We start from the raw sequence: 17,393 nt of genomic DNA on the forward strand, positions 1-17,393 counted from the left end.
TCACTAAACAGGCGCAACTTCGTACTTATAAACAAACGAGAAATAGAGCTACTAAAATTGTTTGCCGGACATTTAGCGTTCCACTTAACTGTTCCGTCATGTTCTTAGCAGCCATTTCAAGACGCGTAATTGCCGACGCTTTCACGCGACAGTCTTAAAAGGGTCACCCTTGGCTTCTTCTGGAACCGTGAAAGAAAAGTGATAAAACATTTTTCACCGCGTCACTGATTAGCTTTCTGCCATAACACAGTGTTTCTTTTCTTTCTTTCTTTTTTTTTTTTTTCATCCACTTTTAACGTGTTTATGCAAGACTTATCACTCTCATAAAACGACATTAAAGACTCGTGAGTGACATGACAGTTAAAGCGAGGAAATAGCGAACAGGCATGACTAAGACGGAAAACTCAAGTGTCAGGCGCAGGCTAGTTGAAGAAACTAACTAACGTCAAACTGGTCCGAAAGTTGGGACTGAGACAGAGTCATTAATCGTTCTAGCAAATGGAGGGTATAAGGTGGTTGAAATGTTGCGTGAGTATAAAATATCTGCTTCACATTCAGTCTAGACCCAGGAGTGGTGGTCCGTTTATGGTCAGCCGCTAGTGGAGTGCCTCGATTACGTTAGTTTATCTTTGGGCAGTAGTGAAACAACAATACTTCCGTTTTACTGAAACTAGTATATGTCAATGGTTACACTGAACCCTGTACCGGTGAAATTTCGCATGGGTTCCTTACATTAGTCTTGTTCTTTTATCATTTTAATTAACTCTCACTTATTCCTTGAGGATCCAAACTAAAGTACGAATTCTTGTGAAGAAATGATGAGTTTTGGCTAAATTTGGATAGTGAAAAGTGAAATTTTCTGTAAACTTTCTGAGAATGTCCAAAGAAATAGGAAGTTACAGAACTAAAAAAATTTCAAAACATATACTTACGCGTTGAACGTATCCACACGGTATTGAAATATCATCCAAAAGGAATATCGACTAATCCTGATTATAATAAAAAATAACGACGATTAAACGGTAACATAATCTCCAATGATTCACGAAGAAGATTTTGTATCCGGTAAAAGCTTCAGAATTTTATCCATAACACATTCATAAATGTTGCATCTGTCTTATACGCTGGTGAAATACTAAAGAGAAACGGCAAAAACGGCAAAGTGGCGTCGGAAAAGTGGGATGTTTTTTGCTCTTAGTCGGCTTTTAAATACGTGCTCTCTCTCTCTCTCTCTCTCGGTCTCTCTTTTTCTCTCTCAAGAAAATTGTAGAAGGTTCGCTTTAAGCCGGCCGTTGTTATACTCCCAACAGATGCAGAAGCTTTTAGATTCCAGTAACTGGCTATACATTATCAAAGTAAAGATTAGTTCCTTGCTTAGAATTCCCGGGCATTCAGGTGAAGTTGCCACTTTTTCGCGGCAGCCGAGCGTCTTCAGGAATGAGAATTCGAGGATAAAACACTGTGGATTGGTTTACGTATGCTTTCCGTCGATAAGAACGAAAATACGGAGCGTAGTCACGTCACTTCTTCGGAAATTGCTTGGGAATTCTTGCAGGGTGAAATGGTGGAATGGTACACAAGTGAGCGTGTAACTCGGTGTTTGACGTGAAATAAAATTACGTGTTAGGCACCGTCCATAGAACAGATCTGTAGGGGTGAAATGCTGCTTGTTTTTCCGCCTACAAACAGGATTCTAATTATCCAGGGCGTGTGCATTGTCCTGAGAAACGAGTTACGCTAATTCATTGTCAAAGGCATGCAGGTAGGTATTAATTCAAGATAATTTCTCAACAGATATTTCACGCGATTAACGATAAACGAATGAGCGAACCGTGCGTTACACGTTTCATGAAAAAGAAACACAGAAGAAAAAAAAACTGTAGAAATAAATACTTCGTCTCGTTAATAATAATAAAAATAATGATTGATAAAGAGAGAGAAAAATAAAATTGCTGTTGTAACAGGGAAAGGATTATTAATGATGCCCGCATTAGCTGCAGTGTTTAAAGCAAATTGCTATAGCTGATATCGACCTGGACGTAAGAAACAGGAAACCGTTTCTGGAGGTTCGTTAACATTCATTCAAAACTTCAAAGAGTCAATCTTTATTAGTAAACGTTTGTATCGTACCGATGAACCTGTCAAGCACTAGACAGCTGCGATAGCAGAGGGTTTACTTAAACTGACAGGCGACATTCGAACAAAATTAATGATCTGCGACCCTGTAATGAAGTAGATAGAGTAGAGAGGACAGGAAAATTTTGAGACAGTTTGACGAATGATGCTGCGGAAAATAGCTTCGATTACATACGCACAGAACAGTTGTTTTTGGTAGTTTCAATCAAAGTTGGTCATCGTAAGAATCGATCGAACCAGCCTGTAGTTAAGAAATCAGTTTTTTCAGGAAGCTCGAAGAACGCTTTCTACTCAGATTTTTCAGCATAAGTTTTAGCCAATTACGAAAGAACAAAGTCAAGAAAGTGATTTCACAGCCACCGGAAATGCTTCTATATTCCAGATGAGCAGTTGATTATGAACTTCACGAGTGATAAGATTACAAACAAATTCATATTTTCTGTTCTCCGAAACTATTTTCTCGAATCATCTTATTCAAATATTTTGATGTTAATCGTATACTAGTTGCAAAATAAAGGGGACATCGTGCAATGAACATTGCATAAATTAGGCTTTTCCTTTTCGGAGTAACAATAAGTTGCCGCATTATTCCGCGCAACCCAGCTGCGCTTGGGACAGCCAGTAATTAAGGATAGACAATTAATTTATCTTGGGGTGATTAAAAAGTTTAACACTTAACGCTCAAAAGTTTTGTCAAAAGGATATAACCTACAGCTCTGTAAGCTGTATTATCCCGAACCTTAGCGCCGAGTCGCGATGGCTTGAAGGATACGGCCATTTGTGTAAATTGGGCCATTCTTCAAAATATTCCAAGCCATTTCGACCTGACCAAGCGATCATCGCCATTTTCAATTCTATCCCGATCTTTCTGTGCTACGTAACGTTTCAAATCAATATGACCTATAAAATTTTAGATTAATCTCCTTCCGGCGATCATTTTGTTCTTTTTAACTTCTTGAATTGAATGTCAATTTCATGAGGTTATTTTTAGAATTCATTTGTTCGTGTTTTTCGAAATAAATGCACGCTGATTTTCACTCTAGGCTTAAACCTTTGAAGTATAGTGCTTGATTTTCTTGAATTTTTCTAATTTACTTACTTTTTTACGTATTCAGATTCGATTTTTTGCAGTTTTTAGTTACTTTAACAATGAAAGAACATAAAAATACAGTCTAATTAGCGTCATCGTTTATAATATAAGATTTATAAATAAACAAACTAAAAAAATGACGTTTCTTTCGGAAAAATTCATTTTTGAAAAATCTATCCAAGGAAATTTAGTAAAAGTGGGTTTTTGGGGTGCTGATTACGGATCCGAAATTACATTTTCAAAATTCAAAAAGGTGGATTCAAGATGGCGGACACCAAAATTTAAATCTTCGCAAATATCCATAAAATTTTTTACGCAGGAGTTTTCGGGTTCACTGAAGAAAAGAATGTCGGATTCACGTAATTCAAAATGGTGGATCCAATATGGCCGACAGCAACAGATAGTTCTTTGAAAATATTCATGAGATGTTGAAAAACTGAGTTCGGATTCGTAATCAGCGACCCAAAAAACCCCCGTTTGAGAATTTTCACGATCATTATACAATCATTTAAAAAGTGTATGCTTCAAAGGGTTAAAGTTTTGCAAACGTCAACATTGAGCAACAAAATATTCAGTGATCAAAATCGATTACGGCCGTAACAGCGATCACTAGAGTACCGATTGTATCTTTTTCAATTTCAAACTCTTTTTTTCTAGAAGGAGAACAAAATTACACATTAAAGGCCCGACACGATCCACGTAAACTCCTTAAATATAGGTTTAGTCATAGTAGGAAGATTAAGCCACACCTTTCTCTCGTTAAGGGTAAAAAATGATCTGGGCTTCAACCGGAAAACAAAGGGTTTTCAACCGTGGGTGTTTTTGGGAGAGCTTTGCTCCAAGCGATTAGAGCAGAGCTCGGTGAGGATTCGATTCGATCTCGAGCCCACGCACCAAGGTAATAAAATCGATATCATAGCTAAAAACAGGAAATCAACGAGTCTACGAAGGTTTATTTATTAAGGTGGGGAGGTCATCCGTCGCTTGCAATTAAAATTGACGCCTCGTCGCCTCCACCATAGCTGTATTATGTCACGACATATCCCAGCCATACTTTCCACATGAAAAAGTGACAGGATTACCGGGTTAAATCGGCAGGAATTAGGCTTCCGACGACGTTCATCGAGTGGAATAGGCAGATGACTAATCCGTTTATCATCGGCTTTAGTGCCCACCCACGTGACGCAATGCTGATCTAATATATGGTCCAGATAAAATAGATCAGCAGGACAACGTTGCATAAACGCCTGACAAAGGATGCTGTGTGTATATGTGTACTTGAGGCGATATGCTTCAGCTGCCAGGATATTTACTCGGCAGTCTGAGCCCACCTTGCCTCATTAGGATCACACCGTTCTGAGACCATGCAAGGGTTCGTTTCTCTCGAAAACGGTAATGTCGTTTCAGGGAAAACCGGGGGAAGCCTCCACTAATGAACACTTCCATACACTTAACGTCATGCGAAGTCCTATACGCCTGATCATTCGTTGGAGCTATGGAACCTCGTCGGCTTCAAGTGTTCATTTACTTTGGCCATTTCCGCAGTGTCGAGTAATTAATTTTGACAAATTAAGCAATCACAAATTTGGTGGTCCAGGTCTAATCACCTGCCATTGAAAGCTGCATCGTTTCTTACCACCGACATCGAAGACGATAATGATATAACAGTCCTGCAAATGACCAGCCATATTTTGTAGAAATGAAACAAATAAAAGATTTTCTGTTGTTATGAGTTTGGATTCAGATTTCATGCGAGTGTATAGAAATATGGGCGAGCTTATCACCGAGACCTGTTTGAAACCAGGCCGTTTGTTCTTCTTTAATACCATCAAAATCATATCACTTTGGAGTCCGAAACCGGCTGATGGAATTGTTTGAAGCCTGTTTAATCCCTTTTGGTGCTACAGAGCCTCGTCTGAATGGATCCGAGCGGTCCAAGCCTGCAGCTCGTCAAGTTGGCTATTAATCTAGGAAAGCCATTCGCTCACGTCAGTTTCTGGATTCTCATTCGCCGAGTGAATTGTTAAAACTAAAATCCACGCGGAGGATCGTCTGTACGACATGATTCACATTTGCGTAGTTGCTCGAGATTTTAACCACGTCGATTATTTTCCAGTTTTATTCTAATTCCACACAAATTTTACTTTGCTTTTCACTTCAGACTGTATAGTAAGTATGTAACGAATATAAGCTACGCTGTAAGATCACAAGTAAGTTCGTTTCTTGGCTTACGTATTCAATCTTAATATTATCAAATATAATTTACGTTTCGCGATATCCACTTGGGAATTCATATTACCATTTCAGAATCCCATCTTCTGCTGTGTATTACGAAGATAAGATTCTCGTATTCTCTTTCGGATGTCCCGAGCTCTCGAGGAATCGGATTAAACGAAAAAAATAACAAGCCGATTTCAATTTATACGTATTATTTCAAATTTTCATCTCATCTCTCGGAATGCGAAGAATGGCAACATTTCAGAATACATACACACGCGGGTCTCATAATTGCACGGTCATGTACTACACACTTCCATTTGCTAAAACAATTTCGTAGTTTCATGCATGCCAAAACTAATTACAGCATCCAAGCGGCGAGGATCAGCCAAAGAGGAACAAGTGATGAGAGATGTTCCATCGGCAACGAGTTAAACTTGACATTAGACTACTATTAGTGTAAGAAAATTGGGGGTTAACGAATATAGCTCTGCACACGCGTAATACGACTTCGGAGAAATGGAAAATGTTCCTTTTTTCAAGACTAAAATGGCGGTGGTATGTCTCAGAGGTACGATCGACTGGCAATTGAAAATTTTGTGAAAGTGTAATGTAATTTTGGTTCCCATAAACAGGAGAAACGTATCGATCTATAACTGCTGGGAAATTCTGATTGCAAATGTAATTCTCATCTCGATCAGCGATTTATACTCATTCGTGTTTTGGAATTTGCGTAGGTATGACATAAGCTTTGTTTCCCAAGCCTGCATGGAGATAATTTAGCTTGCAACGGAATAAATAATACCTGATGAATCTCTTGAATAGAGGAAACAGAGTATCCAGACCTAAACACTGAAAGCCCAGCGATATGTTTTCGCGATGCTCTTTCTGAATACGTCGCTGTTTCAACATGAACGAGTTTGAAGGTAGAAAAACGTTATTAAAATGTAAATTGTGTATGCAAAGACACGTTCGTAGCCCCAACGTTTATAGGAATTTCACAATGATCTCGTTGTAAAACCGTTATATCGAATTGTTAGCCCTCTACGCTGACACCAGTTGATAGTTTTTTTTATTTTTATTATTTTTATTAAAGACGCGAACCACTTTTCAAAGAAGCGAATGAATCGCATTTACAAGGCTCGTGATTGCAAAGATCAATGCTTGACAATATAAATTTGATTATTTTTGGTATTGAAAAGACAAAAGAAGTGAAGGGGAAAAATTTATCTCCGATGGATGTCGATTCGCACAATTTTTTTACATTTCTCTTCTTCTCGCCGGTTTATTTCGTAGCAAAAATTGAGAAATAGGCTAGAAGTGTGTAGAAAACTTAATATGAGTTATGCATTATTCCGTTAGTCATAAACCGGATCACGAGCTTCGGCTCAAGTCTGCCAATTATCTGGATGAAATTGGCGTGGCCTTTTCCCATGATGGGAAAATGGAGCTAGTAAAATAACTTCCGCCTCGACTTTGTTCGCTCGGTATGAACTCCCGATATAAGAAGGACCATTGCAAGCCTTTCCATCGGATTACTCAAGTCGGAGGTATCATATTTTGTAAGGATATCTCAGAATTTCATTAACGACTTTTAAACTTGTTCCTCGAATTCTCGAGTTCATTTTCAATCGAGAAGCAAAAAAAGATGCAGGGGAGAGAAATAACCGTACAGCTGCGGCAATCAACTAGATTGCTTTAATTTAATTTCTATGACCGTGAATGGGAAACCGATCAGTTTCAAGGAGAGGATTTATAAATCGAAATGAAATGGGTTTTCCGGATGGAATTACAGTAAGTTTAAGTAAATAGACAAGTACCTATAGTTGCAAGTTTTTTTGGTTTTTTTTTTCTTTGCTAGTGTCTTTACTCTTAGTATTGTGATATAGACTTGGAAAAAAAAAATTAAGAGCTTAATTTGACTGATAGTCTTAATACAAGTATTATACTAAAGAAATTGGAATTCAACGGAGATTTCTTAAAAAAAAAAAAAAAAAACACATTTATCCGTACTCGAGGAAATCGCGAATTATATCCTAGTCTTAGGTGCAGATTGAAATGGATCCAGCCATAAGTTCCAATCGTAAAGAGCGAGAGCGGGGCGGAAATCTCAAGGGTGATTCTAAGCTTGGGTAAAACGAATCGGAAAAGTTAGCAGGGTGCAGAAAATTACAGTTAATGCCCAACGTAAGTAGGGATTGTCTAGAAAAAGTGAAGTTAAATAAAATTCAGCGGGAACTTCATAAATATACAATTATGGATATAAATTGGACTTCTTAAATCCGTGGTTGGATTTTTTTTCCTGCTAATGGAATCGGCGAAAAGAGGTCCGAAGAGATCCTAGTGTGATCTAATTAATCGTCAAAAAACGTAAATATTTACTGCCGGACTCAAGTCTCGGGGGATTTTTCGATGTGATAGTCTAAAGTATTGAGATTTCGCGATGGAAATCCGATACGGAAACATTAACAAATTATCTCATCATAAATTATCTTCGATCCTTTGCAATGAGACATACGAGAGGAAATTAAACTTTATTGTAGCTTAAAATTACACTGAAGTAATGCAAATTGATAATAAACAGTTTATAAAATAACGTCTATATCCTTTGTTAGAGACTCGTTTCAAGAAATTAAAGAAAAAGAAAATTGTCCTGTAAGAAGTAAACGATTCCTGCCGAATCAACATAATGTGAATCTTTAGAATAAATTTTTAAACGAATATACGTTCGTTGACAATTTTTCTTATCTCCGAAGAAACTTCCCACGGTTTTTGAGACGCGTAAACAGCTAATTACAACAAATTTTGAAGGTGAAGCAGTCAAAGGGTTGAGAGTTAAACGCTCATCTTGTAAATCGTCGATCGTATCCTGTGGTTTAAATGGTGCTGTTACTTTAATCCTCCCTGAATTATGTCTTTCCCCCTTTTCCACGTTGAATCATTATCACTCTTCGTTAAGTCCATAGGATAATTCCGTAATGAGTTTCGTGGTTAATGATAGTAATACCCGCCCAAATATCACCTGCGTCATTGACGAACTACAAATCAGAGTGAAGAGACGGATGATCCGTTCATCTCGTCTCTCATTTGATTCATACCAGATTTAAAGGTACTCATCGATGCCATTCAGTTTATCAGAATTGCATCAGAACGTCGCGAGAAGTATTATGTCATGAAATAACTATTAGATTTTAAAGAAAACTTCCATCCAGAATCAAACAAGATTCATCTCAATGGAAAAATCTTTTCACCATTTGGCTTGCATCAATTCTCAATTATAAGTTGCCAACGACTCCACTGTAAATTTATCCGTTAAATTTAATTTCAATTTCAATGGTTTAAAAGCATATTTTATCAGTTTTTGTGCTCACTTCTATACTAGCTACAACACCCAGTTATAAAACTGATGAAGTTTTATCTTAATGAAGTTATACACGTCCTTCTTCGCGAACTCCTGCAGATATAATTAAGAATATTTGAGACTTTAAAGATTTTCGCCACATCCCTCAATACATCTATCTTCTATGGCTAATCTAGTTTCTTTCATGTTAAGTTTCAAGTAGTTTTGACAGCTTTAGCCTCGATTATGGATATGAAATAAATATTCGTTATTATAACAATATTGAATACAACTTCCAAGCAAATATTCCCGTTGCTATTTAAATAAACAATTAAAAAAATGATCATCGGCTACACGGAGAACGGAGGCCGTGGAACGAAAATTGAAAGGTGAAATTGAATTTCTCTTTCCTATATTTTATTTGTCAAACTCCACGCAAACAGTTCAGAGAAAATTCGTTTATTTTGAAGGGGAGAGACTGTGCTGTGTAATAATTAGACGTCTTCTTGTTGTTTCTTCCGTACAATTGCAGACCATTTTACCCGTCCTCGTAACGTCATTCGATTACGATATTATTACCGTAAAACAACAGGAAAAGGGAGGGGGGGGGGGGGGGGGGTGGTGCTTTTTTGCCCCAAGTTGATGGATGCAACAATGATTAATCAGCATAAGCAGCTCTACGAAGAAAATCGAAAATAAATGTTGCTGAAATACGTGAACATGAATTTCTTGAATGATGAATAATATATATCAAGATGACTAATTTGAATACCAGCCGTGCTCAATATCCGGGCTAATTGTGAATGGAGATTTTGTATTAGCATTCTATCCACTTGAATGAAAATAATTCGCCGAGAGAAATTCAGCGACGATTACAAGCTTCTGTGAAAGACGAATATAACAATAATAATAATTCGAGTCTTCGGTCACGTTGAATAACGAATATAATACGATGCAGTGGAAGAATATCTTTTATTAGAAATCTGTTATTCCAATTCACTCGAAACAGCTTGAGTTCTTCATCGTTTGTGTTTCGCTATCACGAAATGCAAAACTGACCTGTAAAGTTTCTCAGGCATTTCCGCAATTTTGCAGATCTAGCTGTGTTTGCATCGGAAGATGGAAATTCATAGTAGTCTCTTGCAGAAAGGATAATATTCCGTTCTCTCGTTTTTTTCCAACGATTTAATTATCTACTCATCTGTACATCCATGCTAGATTATAATCACGATTGTTCTCGGAAATTCTGCGAACAAATTGAAATAAGCATGTTTCTCTGCTGTATACTTGATCTAAAAATTCTGTACTTCGGTAGAATTTTTCCTTGGACTGGTAAAAATTACGGTGTTCTAAACTTAATTGTTTCCATGCAAAAATTAATGATATCTGTATAATATTTCCCTAATTTGAAACAGTCTAATACATAGGGATTGAAGGCAAGTAGAAAAACAAAAAATAAATAAAAAAAAATACACAGACGAGAAATGGGCCGTCTCATTATTCGGAGGATCGAATGTCTGCAGGCTGAAGCATACATATAGATATACAGAAAATATCTGAATTTCGGCCAAGAGATTTTCCATTGTCAGACGTAAAGTGTTTGGCTAAACAAAGGGACTCTGGGTAGGGAGAAAAAGCGTCGAGTAGTGGTTACCCGCCCATGCACTCACCCATGGCCGGAAAAATATCCATTAACACTCGGGTAGATGAGTCGGAAAAAACGACCGCTCGTGAAAAGTAAGAAGCCGATCGACTGTCTGCAGGAGCGAAATACGGGAGGGAAATTAAAGCGATGGCGGTGGAGGATGTGACCGGGGCGGGAAATCGGGTGAAATAAAACTAGGAGCGCCCCAAAGCGACTAATCCGGAAAGCTCGAGGGCACAAAATAGCGGAAGTAGTTGCCCGAGATCCGCAATCAGTTTCAACGGGACTCGCGAATCCCGCGGGACAGGCAATTTGAAACCGTTCAGCAAGCAGCGTCGCGATCGGTGGACGAAGTAACATTGGAATTTCAATTCGCACGATCGAAACTTCAGTTTTATTCCCCCGTTTTCCACGGATGCGATTATCCGATCTCGAAGTCCGTCAGAAATAATTTTGCGAGTTGAAAAAGATTAAGAAAAACAAAAATCTCATCAATGTAAGCGGGCTTATACCGATTTTTTACGCAACACATTTTCATCCCCGCCCTCCCTTTTTGCGTCCCTTTCGTTCCACGTCGCCTCCGAACTTTTTCCTTTTTTGTTTTCACCGTAGAGAGGTTAAATTCCAATTTTAAATTCAGCGATGTCGCGGCGTCCACGGGATTCCATTTTATTCTTTGGTATATCGGGGAAGAAAATATAAGAAATGGGAAAAGTGCTTCTGGCGTCGCGCTTTATACGATCATGAACACAATTCTCTTTCCCACCCTTTGGACTCAGAATTTTCAGATACGCTGCTTATACCCGAATGCAGATTCGTTTTGCAAGTTTCTTGCGCTGCTGATGCACCGAAAGAATGTCAAAAACTTAACCAGTGTCCTTCTCTTTCTCTTACTTTTCGAAAAATAAGGCGAAAGAATAATACGAATCATGTAAAAACAAGCTCGATTATCACATATATACATCTATAGATCTTAGGACGGCCTGTTGTGATCTGAAAATGGATAGACACGGTTCGATCAAGTTATTACAGAGACTCGATGGGAAAAGGTCAGCGTCTATCCAGGTGTAGTCGTTCGACCCATCCAATCTCGATGAACGTCAATTTGTTACCTCTAATGGATGGAGTTCTTGTTGGCGATGGGTATTCCGCATCGGTGCAATAAAAGCAGTAAAAGACACCGAACCAAGAAAATCCTCCTGCTTTTTCCCTCCGAACATTGTGTGACGGCTAGACAAGTGTCGAGTGGCTTCGAATCGTGAGATACAAATTTATTTCAACTTGTTTGACAAAAATTGACAGATTTTTCAGCCAGCGTTGAAAATAGACGGCGATATTCGCGAGAATCGAGAAACCGGAGTGGGTTGTAGAGTCTCAGGTATCAGAATGTTTTTATTGGCCGTCATGCGATTCTGTCACAAGCCGTCCTTTACGGTACACTCCAGGCATTATTTCCCGCAGGGAAACGCATTAAAAATGTATTATCGCATCCTCTTAGGTCCTCGCTGGCCGGACGTTGTGTGGTTTCACAACGAAAATACCTTTGACACACACACACACACACACACACGCATATATTACGACGGAGTGCGTGGGTGGTGATAAAAAGTCGACTCGCAGGCTCGCGAGTTGCCTGACAAGGGAAAAATCGCTATGAAAAAGAGAGAAAGAAAGTGTAAAACGAAAATGAAAAGCTCCAAGGCTGTGAAAAAAGGCCCAAAGACGAAAACAGAGTTTCGTTTCGTTCGGGTACAGAGATTTATATCGAGTCTTGAAAAAATTTCGCATCGGAGCTCGACGCACTCCGCATTCCTATATTCTTTAGCGATAAACAAGTCGAAATTATTTCGAAACTCGTACTTCACCAGCAGCGTTAAGGTGAAGATAAACGAAGCGAAGCGCGTGGTTCAGTCGACTGTAAATTCGCATATTTTTACTTTTTTTTTTTCTCTTGCTTCAATTTCAGTTCTCACGGACGGCACATCACTTCGTATGTTAACGCAAACATAAATCTAGTGCGTCGGGGTAAATTGCCTGCGCTTTTAAGCCTGTTATTCGTGAAACAAAACTTTGTAATACGCGGTATGAGCTTTCGTCTGCGACAAAAAAAAAAAAAAGAAAGAAATGGAAATTAGTTAATAAATACTCTCTACTCGCTAAAGTAAAATCAATTAGAGAATGGAAACTTTGTAGAAGAATTTTAGAGTGATCGAATTAAACGAATTCAAAGGCCTTCAATTCACCAGACGTTCCAATTACATAAAAGCTCCATCGAAATCGACGTCATGCCACGGGTTCCCGATCCAATTTGAATTTATTCAAGATACGAAACAAAGTTAAATGCAAGTCTTGTTGTTTTCTCACAATCGAACAATTCCTTTACCATACGAAATGAAATAATTCGTGATTCAAAACTCGGGGTTTCCGTCTGTTTCAAGGTGGAAATTTGTTACCTTTGACAACTTTAATTCTCTGTGTACTTTCTTCACCGAGAGACAATTTCGTTCAACTTATATTCTTCACCCTGCACTTTTCGCACGCCAAATAACTGTGAGTGTGCAGAAAAAAGTTCCGGTGCTGAAACCAGCACTCGTTCTCTGACGATGGGATCCATTATACGCAACTTCAGGAACGACTTGTAAAACACTCGCTGCAAACGGATCTCCCAACTGACCCGTATCCTCGAAATGCCAGGCCACTGCATCGGGAAAGCATCTCATCTCTACACCTCCTTCCATTAAACCGTGAACTCAAACAGAACCGAGTAGATTTTCACGTTGCGAGGAAAAGCTTGGAGTGAAAGACGCGGAAGAGATTGTAACTCGGCGTCGAGAACACAGGTAAGATCTTTTACTGCCGGTTTCCGGTAACGCGTATATATATTTGGGTTGTGTCCTTTGTGGAAAAAACCATCAACTTAGGTGTCGATTCGTACTACCAATTTTTTTCTTATAGGAATTTAGAGTTATCTATGAGTTGGGAGTTCGAATTTACACCCAAGTTGAGGGTTTTTCTTCGTGAAGGGTGTCACACATGAGATTATGGAGAGAACGAGGTTCCAAAGTATTCTCATATTGTTTGTTCGGGTTCGAGATCAGGATCAGAACGTGTAAGCAGAACTTTGCTGCCTTTGAAATTTGACAGCATGGACCAGCATCTGAATGTTGTTCCTCTCTCTCTCTCTCTATGGGATAAAATTGAAAAGAGTATGCATTGCAATCGATAATATGATGGATAGCAAAGAGAGGGCGGAAGAAGCCGAGACGAAGACAACTTTCTGAAGACAAATATATTACAACTTTGGCGTGATGCTTCAATTCACTTCATTCCCCTGTTATAGAACAAATTATCCAAGTTCCTTCCAGCCCCATAAAGTGCTATCCACATTCTAGAGGTTCTCGGATTTCAGGAAATTCACTTTTCCTCGGGACTCTCTTCCCCTTCTTTTCGGTCGCATGTTTTTTTTGTTTGGTCTCGGTAGACTTGGGAATTACAATTCATCTGAATTTATTACTCAACGGTCAGCCACGGATATAACATTATTAACATTCGGTGTCGAATTCACGATATAGCATAAAAACCGAGGGAGAATGAATTCCGAATTGAAAATCGGTCAGATTTACGACACACTGGGTATGAATTTTTCTATGTCCCATCAAAGTGGGATATGAATAATCTTTCAGAGCTGCTGTTCTTGCAACTGTACCTATAAGAGAAGATCGTAAAGAAGGCCGATTTTACAGCCGGACGAAATCGGATTCGAAGCAGCTGTTACCGGGTGAAAGGCTTCTTCGTTTGTCTATAAAGCTTTTCGTCCGATTGAAAATCGGTAAAAATAAATATCCCCGGTCCTTAGGCGAGTTGAATAAGAGGAAGTGAGGCGAGGAAATCGCAATGCATGCGTTAAATTAGCTACCGGGATCCAAGGTAACGATGGATCGATGCTATATGGTTGCCGATCTTCTTCCGAAGATACCTGCCGGGCTGTTGGACTATCCTATTATCTTTCAAAGGTTCGTCGCCCGAAAACTCCCTACTGATAGAGAGAGAGAGAGATGCTTTCTGCAGAAGACGTCTTGGTGGAAATCCGACCGTGCGGGTTGTCGTACATCTGGAAGACGGTCAAGGATCGCCGAACATTTGCTGCCTGTATTCTGAGAACGTGCAGTCATGCGAATTCTGATCGGGGAATACAGAAGAAGAGATAAAGGAGGGCCGAGGATGCGGGGCGAGCAATCACTGTAAAAGGCACCGAGTCCGCACACACCAATGAAAAATACCGGCTATTCTCGACCCAGCTACCATGGTGACCATGCCGAGACGTGCAATGCGGATATGGGCCAAATCAAATTCCTCAGCGATCTACTTTATAGCCGGGGTAATTGCCACTGGAAATCGGGTGGAAAATAAGGGAGACACCAGAAATTTTACGACTATCCTGGATTCTTGATCGGGATCAATGCTATCACTAACTCAGAGTATACGGGGCTCTATTATGATGCAGAGGAAGATAAGAAGTGAAGTAATTCTATTGCCATACGGTATCTGATTTTTTTGTCGGGCAAGAAAGTGGTTGAGAATTCTAAGAGCATTTTGAAATTTGTTTTCCAGGCGTATTAGTAATGAAATCATTCAGGCGTGATGACACTAATATTTAGCTAATGATGTCACAGAACGTAATCTTGATCGAAAAGGTAGGTGCTTTTGGAATCGAGAAACATCTGAGTCAATGTAGACTCTGGAAATTATGTCAACCGGCAGATGTTCACTTTTCTTTCAAGGAAAGACTCTGCGTAGGTATACAAGTCGACACTATTCTAAGCGACATGTAGTGTAACACCGTCGACTGGATATAAGTTTACCTCAAGATAAATTCTGATCGTCGTCTTTGAAATGGGGTAACGTACATATTCCATGTATCATTTCAAAATGGTATAAAACTTGCTCCATTCCTCATCTCGGTTCTTCTTTTTCTTCCAAAAACACGAATCAATGAAAAACATCGTCAAGTTCAGTTCAATGTTATAGTGTGATGTTAATGCAATTCGATGAAAGCCATTAAATTTCCGTCACAAACTTGATAATTCGTTTGAAACGAGGATCGGAACTCCATTTTCTACCCTTTAATGTAACGAAATTTTGTTCCAGAAGTGTTGTGAAATTTATATGCATCGCAGCCACGTTCTCTCTCCTGATATTGCACCCATCTACCTGTGCTCCGTACTCAGGTAAGCAATGGCTTTGCAGTGTCTCGTGCGAACATGTGGAATTGAGTGATTGTCCATTTAAGACTTGACCACCTAACTGACTGGTATAATCGTCAACATGAGTGACGATACAGCCATGGTTGAAACTTAGATAACACCAAAATGATTTTATCCCCCCTCTACCTCCGTGTGAGAAAAAAAAAAACTGAGATTAGAAAAGTGAATCCAGTATGCAGCTCGTACTTGAAACACTGATTCGATATTTTCTTTGTTTGTGCCCATTAAGAGCTCGGAGATACGTGTCCCCCATCTGATCTACAGCAGAACTTATCCGAGGGGCGATGTGAACCAGGCACCGTCTGCAAGCAAATCGGTCGAAGCTACATGTGCGTGATGGAAGGTGTTTCTGACGGGTAACGAGGGTAACACTTTGGGTCGTTGTTACGGTGCTTCCAAAATCTCGTCACTTAAGAGACGATCCCAAAGGTGTTGGTGCACTACGAGTATATAAATATAATCGTGTACCAGATTTAGATTATCTACATTATCACTGTAACGTCAGCAGGCAGTTACTATATTTTTGACAGCGTAGAAGACGATGAGAAGTTTGAATTCAAAGTGTAGAATTTGGATTTTACTTTAGTTTTGACTAGTCTTTGTTGGTGATATATATTTATTGTTTGAGATTTTGATTCATTTAATCATGTCATTAATTTATAGACTTCGCCATTTTAGTCGTAAGTTAAATTATCACGTTACTCCACACCAAAAGAGTGGGGATGTCGTCAATTTTTATCACGAAACTAGGTTCCGTAATATATGAATAAACCACACCTTCTAACTATGCGATATCCTCAGTGTATGATTTCAGTTTCTTGAATACGATATGAAACAACTTGTTGTTTCCTTATTTATTACCTTTAATCCGATCCCACTTAAAAATAATCTTCCCCAGGATTCACTGAAAATTAGTTTACAAAATACAGCGACAGGCGCAACTATTTACGAAGTTTCGAAGCGACGAGCAATGATTTCTATTAGAAGAATCCATCGATTCCCATCGTCCGGTCGTTGGACCCTCTTAGAAAACGCAGAAGGGCACATGATAGAAAATTCAATTTGACTCTCCTCACTCCTTCGTTCGAACCACTGCCGGGTCAAAAATTCTCTTTGCACGGAAGCTGGAAACGGAAATGGAACAGGCAGGGTATTATGTTGGAATTGTGAATTCATTCGATGGTGGGGAGTCACTCGGGTGATCCTGGGTATGACAGAGGTTTATTTCCATTCGAAAATACGGTTCTAATTTCCTGACTTATTTTGCGTCCGGAGATCACAGATGTCAGATTCGCGTGACGTACACAGATCTGAGTCAAAAGACTTCCGATATCGCCAAGCGGAAAGGAGATAAGCAAAAGACTATCCGCCGATACGGAAGGACTTGCTTCGAAAGTCTCGCATTCATCGAGATGCATCTTCCAGGCGACATGACAGCGTTCTTTGACGGAGAGCGACTCACGAGCTCATCATCGTTTTACCGGAGTAAAAGCAAGACTTATCGTCCCACATTAGACTTTTGTCGCTGGTGCGCAACTTCCAGAATCGACTGCTCTAATGCTCGCTTGCATACAAATGGCCATCTTTGTGTCAAAGGTTATCTAGCAGGTATCGCAGCTGTGACACTCAGCTGCGAAACACCGCCGCTACTCCAAGGGATGAAGGATTAAGTTTGTAGCACGCGGGGTCCATTGTCCATTG

The 17,393-nt window shown here is 39.4% G+C and overlaps 1 protein-coding gene across 4 annotated transcripts in view; it reads right to left on the minus strand.

Moving 5' to 3' along the window:
• Window positions 1–17,393, minus strand: part of LOC124406781 (gamma-aminobutyric acid type B receptor subunit 2) — a 98,753-nt gene that overhangs the window by 60,841 nt on the left and 20,519 nt on the right. The window lies entirely within an intron of this gene.

Source organism: Diprion similis, chromosome 6 (assembly GCF_021155765.1).
Source record: "Diprion similis isolate iyDipSimi1 chromosome 6, iyDipSimi1.1, whole genome shotgun sequence".
In the NCBI taxonomy this organism is placed as follows: Eukaryota; Metazoa; Arthropoda; class Insecta; order Hymenoptera; family Diprionidae; genus Diprion; species Diprion similis.